The sequence below is a fragment of the Lygodium microphyllum genome, chromosome 23 (assembly GCF_053477565.2).
Source record: "Lygodium microphyllum isolate KBCC chromosome 23, Lygodium_microphyllum_v1.1.10, whole genome shotgun sequence".
In the NCBI taxonomy this organism is placed as follows: Eukaryota; Viridiplantae; Streptophyta; class Polypodiopsida; order Schizaeales; family Lygodiaceae; genus Lygodium; species Lygodium microphyllum.
In genome coordinates this window covers 19562320-19571798 of record NC_141157.1, presented here as the reverse complement: position 1 = coordinate 19571798, position 9479 = coordinate 19562320, and positions in this window count along the sequence as shown.

Genomic DNA, 9479 nt, shown 5'->3' with positions numbered 1-9479 from the left:
AAGCTTGATTGTCCTCACAAAAGGAAGGAAGCAAATGTGGTTAAAGATCCTCCTCCGCCATCCTCAAATTCTGTTCCGGATATGCAAGCTAACACTCATTCAAACAAGAAGAAAAGACAACTCTTAAAGGGTTGGGGGACACTCAACAATTAATGAGTTTTGATACTCTTTGATCTAGGGTCCACTCAGATATTGTTAAAAGGATACAAATTCCAGCGGATCAATTGGGAACACCGATTGGATCAGGTTCGGCATTTGAAGGACTTACAACCAATTCTACTCCTATTCAAGGGAAGTTGAATCTTAGAATTGGGGATTACTGCGGCCAAGAATCTTTTCTACTTGCACCCATAGGTAACTATGATGTTATCTTAGGCATGCCTTGGCATTACAAGATTAGACCTCTTCACGATTTTGTTAAGAATACCCTTGCATTTCAATTCAAGGGTCAGAACATAGTATGCATTGCTGATGCTAGAGATTGGCCTGTGCCAATGGTTAGTCATGTTAGCATTTCTAAAGAAATGAAGAAAGCTATTTCTGTATACATGATTTTTGTGAGAGAGTCAAAAGAAACTAATGATTCAAGGGCACTTGGTGCCTCTAATGAACACACAATACCAACTAATGCTTCTAAGTCTCAGACTTTAAAAGAACCCCTCTCTTTAATTGATCAAGCTAGACATGATTTTGTTAAACAATATGAAGATTGTTTTAGTGATTCACTCCTAGGAGAGTTACCTCCTAAGCACCCGGAAGATCACACAATTGATCTTATCCCAGGCAGTTCACCACCTAACCAACTGCCTTACCGAGTAAGTGCAAGTCAGCAAGAGGAGATCCTAACACAAGTAAACGAATTGTTGGAAAAAGGGTTAGTTCAACCTAGCTCTTCTTCATACTGCTCTTCAGTCTTACTTGTTCAAAAGAAAGACAGTTCTTTCCATATGTGCATAGACTACAGATCTTTGAATAAGATCACAATCAAGAATTGTTCTCCTATCCCAAGGATAGATGATATCTTGGATAAGTTGCAAGGGGCCAGTATCTTTAGTCTCATTGATCTCAAGAGTCACGAAATACGGATAGCGCCTGAAGATGTTCATAAGACAGCTTTTCGTACGACATTATGACTATACGAGTTCTTAGTCATGCCATTTGGTTTGACTAATGCACTCGCCACATTCAATCGAATGATGGAGAGAATTTTCAGACCTCACTCAAAGTTCACAGGTGTCTTGTTTGATGACATTCTAATATTTTCACGGTTTGAAGAAGAGCATAGAAAACATATATCTATTGTTTTTCAAGATCTTTGCAAGCATAGACTATAGGTCAATGCTAAGAAGAGTGAATTTTTCATTTCGAAAATTCATTACTTAGGCCATATTGTTTCTCACAATTTGGTGAGAATGGATCCTGAGAAGATTCAAGCCATTGTTGAATGGCCTACACCTACTTTTGTACATGAAGTTAGAAGTTTCTTGGGCCTATGTTCATACTATAGGAGGTTCATACGAGGTTTTGTGTATGTTGCGTCTCCTCCACATGACCTTACTAAGAAGCGAATGCCTTTTTGTTGGGGATCAAGGCAACTACAAGCCTTTGAAAGAATTAAGTTTCTTGTGACTCAAGAACTAGTTCTCATAGTTTCGGATCTTCAAAAACCTTTTGACGTTCACTGGGATGCTTCTGGGGATTGCATCGGAGTTGTGCTAAAGCAAGAGCATCATCATGCAGTAGCATTTGAGAGCCAATGCCTCAAGGACCATGAGCTACATGCTCCAATATATGAGAAAGAGCTTATCGAGGTGGTACATGCTCTTCAAGTATGGAAACACTATCTACTTGGTGCAAATTTTGTTATTAAAATAGATCACCAAAGTCTAAGATACTTCCTCACTCAAAAGAAGTTCTTAGAGAAACAGATGCGTTGGGTAATTTTCTTATCTATGTTTCATTTTCAAATCCTTCACACATCTGAAACTAAGAATGTGGTAGCAGATGCGCTATCACGGCGACCTCGAGTGAATGCAATCACAATTATTTACCATAACGAGTTCATGGATTTACCCAAAATGTATGCAACTGATTCCGACTTCTCAACCATATGGGATCAGCTTAACTCAAGTCAATCGATTACACCTTACTCAATTCAAGATGGTTATTTGTATCATCATCAAGCAATTTGTGTAGCATTACCATTGTGACACAAGGTAATGGATGAAGCACATGCATCTCCATATGCTGGACATAGGGGTATTCTACCCACTACTCAAGCATTGGAAAGATATTTCTTTTGGCCCACTCTTAAAGCTGACATTGAAAGATATGTCCGAGAGTGCAAGATATGCCAAAAGTAAAGTATGACAAGCATAAACCACCTGGTCTACTGAAGCCATTAACTATTTCCAATGAGCCTTGGGAAAGTATAGCCATGGACTTTATCATGGAGCTTCCTCACACACAAGTAGGCAATGATGCAATCTGGACGATCATTGATAGATTCAGTAAGCAAGCTCACTTTATACTTGTGGGAAAGACAATCAAAGCCGATCATATGGCTAAGCTATTCATTGCTCATATTTTCAAGCATCATGGCGTGCCTAAGTCCATTATAAGTGATCGAGATCCCCGCATGACCGGCCTCTTTTGGCAAGATCTCTTCGAGAACCTCAGGACAAAGTTAAAGTTTTCATCCTCTTATCATCCTCAAATGGATGGGCAGAGTGAAAGTGGTAATTCTACCGTTTTGGACCTTTTGAAATCCTATGTCCTTGGGGGGGGGGGGTGTCACTCTTTAAAAATCCTATATATCACCTGTATTCATGGCATATTTTATATATCCCTATGTGACCTTTTTTGTGATATTTGTTTGACCCTTTTGTTTTTTTTACCATAATTTATAAATTCCTTTCTATAAGTTTATTTTTTTTATACAAGAATTTAAGAGACCCTATAAATACAAAATACTAGTTTTATCGGAGAATTGATCGCGAACTAGTTGCATCAATGCCTATCTACCACATCACCTGATCTGCTACATTTTACTCATTTTCATCATTGCTAGGCTATCAACTCATCAGCCACTGCTATGTTTGTTGTTTTTAGCCTCAACTGCTCCATTAGACATTGATCTAACCTTCTTGAGCTGTGTTTATTGCTGCATGACATCTTTGGAGATTTTTTGCTACGTTTCGGGATTCGTCAAAGTATGACACACTCTTCAACTCATACTCTTTGCCTTGGTCCTCAAGACACTAGAGTTCAATGTTTAATATTCACCCTACATAGTGTGTTTGTTGCATTGAGAATGATATATCTATTCATGCTACAAATTATTTCCATCACATTGATCATCTAAGAAGGGATTTATCTTAATATACTTGTTTTTAACCTTAACTTCATGGCTCCAGACACCCCAAAAAAGCAAGTTCAAATTTACTAGCCAATTGCTAGTCTTTGTATCATGACTTGAAGAGGGGGTGAAAGCACTCATACTTGTATCTCCTGTTTTCATTGAGACTAAGAAGTTTGTGAGAGATCTTTGCTTTGGATCGTGCTCTATATCTTTTCGAGGATGCCCTCGCAAGCTTGTGAGTATTGCCTTTGAACCTTCCTTGCTCTTCATGAGTGACTTCATGTGAGAATTTGACTTTGTATGCTTGTTGAGGATTGTGTAGAGATCTGACCTTGAGGGACATAATCATAGCCATGCATCATCAATCTTGCATCTCACCTTCACGCAATTTTTGTCTTTAAAATTGTGTAACGTAGCTTCAATCAACTCAAAATCCCAATCTACAAAAAATTTAACATGAAAGGGTTGAGTAAGAATCAATTCAAAAAGATAATAAAACTTTTAAACATAAAAAGAGATAGGAGACGAAAGAAAGGTATAGTACCTTCATTTGATGCCATATAAGAATGCAACTTCTTTATTGCTTCTTCTATTTGTATCTTGTCATCCTTTGCTAGTTGAGGTACTCCTTTGGGCATATTTTCTTTTTTCAATCCTCAAGCAGCCATATACTTGAGCTCATGCTTCTTACTCTCCAATACATGGAACCTCATGAAGTTAGAGAAGCAATTTTAAGCTATTATCTTTCCTTCTATCGGGCCTTTACCATAAAGATCATTACATTCATGACACCAAATTTGCACACAAGGAGCCCCATCAAAGTCTTCGGAATGCAAATCAAACCTATCATCCCTCGCTATTGCCATTTCTTTGAGCTTTGATCTAACTCTCTTACATTCTCATTGCCAAACTTCAAGAATATCTAGACTCAATAGTTTACTACTCAGCTTTGTAGTCATATTTGGTTCAGCCTCACAATCTGCATCAACAAACTGATTGAGAGAAATGTCTTTTATTTGGAGGGGGAGGGAGAGATTCCTCTACATTGCATAAGCTTCGTTTGATGTGAACTAGGAGATGATCAGTGATTGTCCATTGTCCCTCTTGTTGCTTGGTCAATGCATATCCTTCTTCATCAAGAAACCCAAAAGGCTCCAAGAGAAGCTCATCCCCTTCAATCTGTTCTTGAACATGAGAGAATGTGGGTTGGCCTATGTCTCTTTTGACTCTAAAAAGGTCTATTTCCTCCTTGCTCTCACCATCGACCACTTGAATCCTAAAAAAGGATGCCATGGTGCCAAGACTCCTATGCAAAAAAAACCACAAAATAAACTCATACAATCTCCTTGCATAGAAACAAAATTTCCATAAATATGTGAGAGACACAAAGAGAGAGAGAGAGAGAGAGAGAGAGAGAGAGAGAGAGAGAGAGAGAGAGAGAGAGAGAGAGAGAGAGAGAGAGAGAGAGAGAGAGAGAGAGAGAGAGAGAGAGAGAGAGAGAGAGAGAGAGAGAGAGAGAGAGAGAGAGAGAGAGAGAGAGAGAGAGAGAGAGAGAGAGAGAGAGAGAGAGAGAGAGAGAGAGAGAGAGAGACCAGATTCTTTTGTTAGTCAATTCTTGGACAAGCTACTATACCTGTCAAGGCAAGGGTAGTGCAAGGCAACTCTCGTTGTGATGCTATTCAATGTTGACTACATATAACACAACAATGTACATCACACAAATGTGTATATATAAATTCACACTACCTGCCTACAAATACATAGGCGCATTACAACAATAACTTAGAGAACGAATGCAAAATTATAGTAACATTCCATGATTGTATGAGACTGCCAACAAACTAATATTTAGTTTGAGAAATGGTTTGTAGACATATTTAAGCCTAGTGATAAATGAAGGCAAGTTACAATGTGATGTTATTACAATTTGACTACACCTTTGGACTTTTTAACAAGTGTCGTATCGACGCTTTCGTGCAAATTTTAGGTGTCAATGACCTCCATTAGCATGTCACCCTAGTTTAGGGCTCTCTCTCTCTCTCTCTCTCTCTCTCTTTCTCTCTCTTTAAAACAATTCACTCTTTGCATTTCCAATAGCCAATCTGTTTGTAAATGCTTTGCAATGATCTGTAGCCCAAAATGCACCACCAGTAGTAGCGACAACCACTTGGCTTGGAGTTCACAGCTGCACGTTGTATGGAACACAATAGCAGTGAACAAATAGGTCACGTCTTGTTGCATCGCAGTAGCAACCAACACACTTGGCACCACCCACCACCCAAAGTCTTCAACAGATACTTGATTTATTACAAAGCATGTTGCAAACCTTATGTACTTCAGGGTGATGGATTCAAGGCATTGAAACTAGATAAACAACTCATCCATATGCTGAGAATATTTTTATTGAGCCTATTTGCTATCTGATTCTATGCTTTGCTTACAAGTTTAATTGGTTGAACATACACAATTCAATGGATTACTCCTCTTTTTTTTCAAAAAGATTTGCGTGACAGTAGCATTGAGAGCCCTGTCCAAAATCAAGGTAATTGTGGCTCTTGCTAGACACTCAACTCAATTACCTTCATTTTGGGTTGTCCAATGTTAGCTTCCAAATACCATGCCTTAGGCATCACATACAAGTATATATAGCAACATGAAAACAAGAATCTAGTAATAAATGGACATTGATAATGCTCTTGATCTAGGACATTGGTTGGGCTCATCATTGATCCTTGTTTTAGCAATGCATCCTGTAAATGAAGGTCTTGCATAATTGGGCAGAGTGAAATGCTAAATTCATAATAGAGAGAGATAGATGTGTGTGTGTGTGTGTGTGTGTGTGTGCATTTGGAATTACAAATTTTTCTAAGAAGATATAGTTGAAGACATGCTTACTAATTATGGTTCTCTTGCTATTGCTCCATAGAGAGATGAGAGGGAAACTAATGATGGTTCTGCTCTACTGCTACTCAATACAAATTTCACAATGGAAAAATTGTGTTGCTTGCTCTTGTTTGAACAAACCTAATCGTCAAGGAAACAGTTTACCATATAGTTTTTTCCTTCTACAAGAATTTCTCTCAGCCATAAGCACACCCAATTTAAAAATTAAATTGACCTCTGTTAGGATTAAACAATGTAGAGAAATTAGAAGAAAACATACCTATCAAAATAGCTCGACTCATTGGATGAAGCATGATGTTGAAGACTTGCTTCTTAAGGCTCACCACCTACTCCACAAAGTCATCATTGTCTCTCACCTCCTCAATCTTGATGGCCTTGCACACAAGCATTTTCCTTTTGAAGCCTCAAATCTTTGAACCTAACCTCACACCTACCTGCTTGGTAGCAAATGGTGCCTATGCACACATGCACACGCACACATGCGCACGCGCGTGCACACACACACACACACACACACACACACACACACACACACACACACACACACACACACACACACACACACACACACACACACACACACACACACACACACACACACACACACACACACACACACACACACACACACACACACACACACACACACACACACACACACACACACACACACACACACACACACACACACACACACACACACACACACACACACACACACACACACAGAGTGAACAGAAAGGTGTGAACTCAGAACAAACAAATGAGTAGAGTAAATACATGTGGAACTTGCATGTCTTATCTCCTAACTCACGTTACCCCAGAAAGCTTGATGGCTCTCAGATCACTCAAAAGTCAAAGGTTCTAGAATGATGGCACATTAGCAGTCGTTCTTCGGATGCGAGCAGCAAACTATGTGATAGAGAAGCGAGGGAGGCTACACAACAACGATCCTTCTGGATTGGTGCAAGGAAGATCCGAGAATGCAAGCAAAGGAGGCAATGAAGGGAAGGGGGTAGAAAGCCTGGTGAATGCGATGAAGAAGGCAGTGTGCCAAGCCCCACCAGCATAGGCGCTCAGCAGTGGAGATGGTGGGAGCCAGGGAGGAAGACCACAAGAGTGTCAAACCCTATTCTTGGCATTGGAGACCCTTTACATGTGGTCAAGTCTAAACTTGGAAAGGGTTCTTGGGAGGGTCACCGGTGTGGGAGTGTTTCTGGGGGGAACCCCCCCCCCCCAAAAAAAAAACCCCATGTGTGAATAGCTCCATTATGTTTGCACCTGCTTTTTCCATCATTGGAAAATCTTTAGCAACCCTATTTTTTAGGGCCCCCACTATCACTGTGGTGGGACACTTGAATAGTGGTAATAGTGGGGCCTCACAACCCCCACTAAAATTGGGTGGGAAGAGGCTCTAAGAGCACCTTTAGACGGCCCCTTCTTAGAACAAGATAATGAATGTATGATTTTCAACTTCACTTTCTCACGCAATCAATTGACAGGGTGTTGAAGGTCATATCTGGTTTTGTTGCAGCCATTACACACTACTATGGCTCCGTTAACTGGCTATCGGCTATTAAAGTTTGAAACAATCAGTGATGTTTCATAACTTTTACAAATATGCAAAAGTTACAAAACTCACACAAAGAGCCTAACGTTCGCCATAATTTCCTAGTGTGAGTTGTAGAAAGGGATCGTGGGAAGGTGCTATAAAAAAAGTAGCATATTTTCAACTACCAAATCCACAAATCTTAACTCAAAAAAATGGGACACTTAACTCCAATTAACCCTGGGTAATTTTTTTTGGGGCTTGAACTACCTTGCCACTGCACCATTGTATAAGCATATACCCTAACAAGCAATGCTAATAAACTAAAACTCTCACATGCTTAAAAAATTATAGGATGCCATCTTTGGGAATTGAACCTTTAATAGTATGCAAAAACTCCCTTGTTCCAAGTAAACCATGATACCCACATGCCCAAGTTGCAATAGGAACTTCTAAAAATTTATTAATAAAAAAACCCCTTTTGTAGGTTAACTGTTAGGCCTTAATTTTCACCCTTTTGTATTTGTAAATATGTAGATTCTAGGGATATCAAATACCCTTATTTTGAACTCACGTGCTATAGGTACATATTGTTGATCGACCCCCTCGAGCCTATGTCTTTGATAATCAAAGAGAATGGAAAAAGTATTTGCCTTTAGTAGAGTTTGCATACAATAATACAATGCACTCTAGTACTGGTAAGGCACCCTTTGAGATCATCTATGGTAAGCCTCATTTACCACCCATTCTTCTTATGAAGGATAAGATATTTGCAGCAAATGAGTTTGTTAGAGACATTGATACAACTTTCACTCAAGTAAAAGATGCTAACCAAAGGACACAAGAGAAGCATAAACATGAAGCAGATAAGCATCGTTGTAAGTTAGATCTCAAGTTGGGATAGTATGTTCTTCTTAAGTTTGAGAAGGCTCGCTTGAAGAAGCACAAAGGTTAAAAGGGTAAAGTGATTAAGCTTTCTAATCGCTATTATGGCCCTTTCAAGATCACACATAAGATAAACGATGTGACTTTTTGTTTGGATCTACCAAGTCATTGGAACATTCATAATGCTTTTCATATAAGTTTGCTACATCCCTATATTGGCGAACCTCCAATGGAACCAATCAAGGAAGATTTACCTGACATAGAAGAAACAAAACAGTTCCTTGTGCTTGAAAGAATTTTACACCATCAGGACAATACTCTAAGGTCAGGTAAGGTATTACGGAAGTATCTCGTTAAGTTTAAGAATTATCCCCCATTGGACTGATGCCAGGAGGCATATTCCACGGTGGATTCCGTAAAATTATATTTATTTGTTGGGGCTTGTACATAAGGTGGATTTCCTTGTGTGAAAAGTCGATGGGGACGCCTATCCTTTTCAGACATCTCTTTAATTTAATGTGCCAGTGGGTGACTCCGTAAAATACATATTTAAATTAATGGACGTTTATGAGTTTAGAGTGTGCACTCGTATTAAATTAAGGTTAGGACAACGCTCCAACCTATTTATTTATTTTGTAGCTGAAGATTGCTAGGTATTCACTTTTGTCAGTTTAATTTTATTATTTTCTAATAATTGTGAATGCTTCAGTTGATGTGTAGAGCAGGTGGCCGTGGCGCTGGGAAGCACCGGGCAATAGCGTGTATTCAAGTTATTTAGAA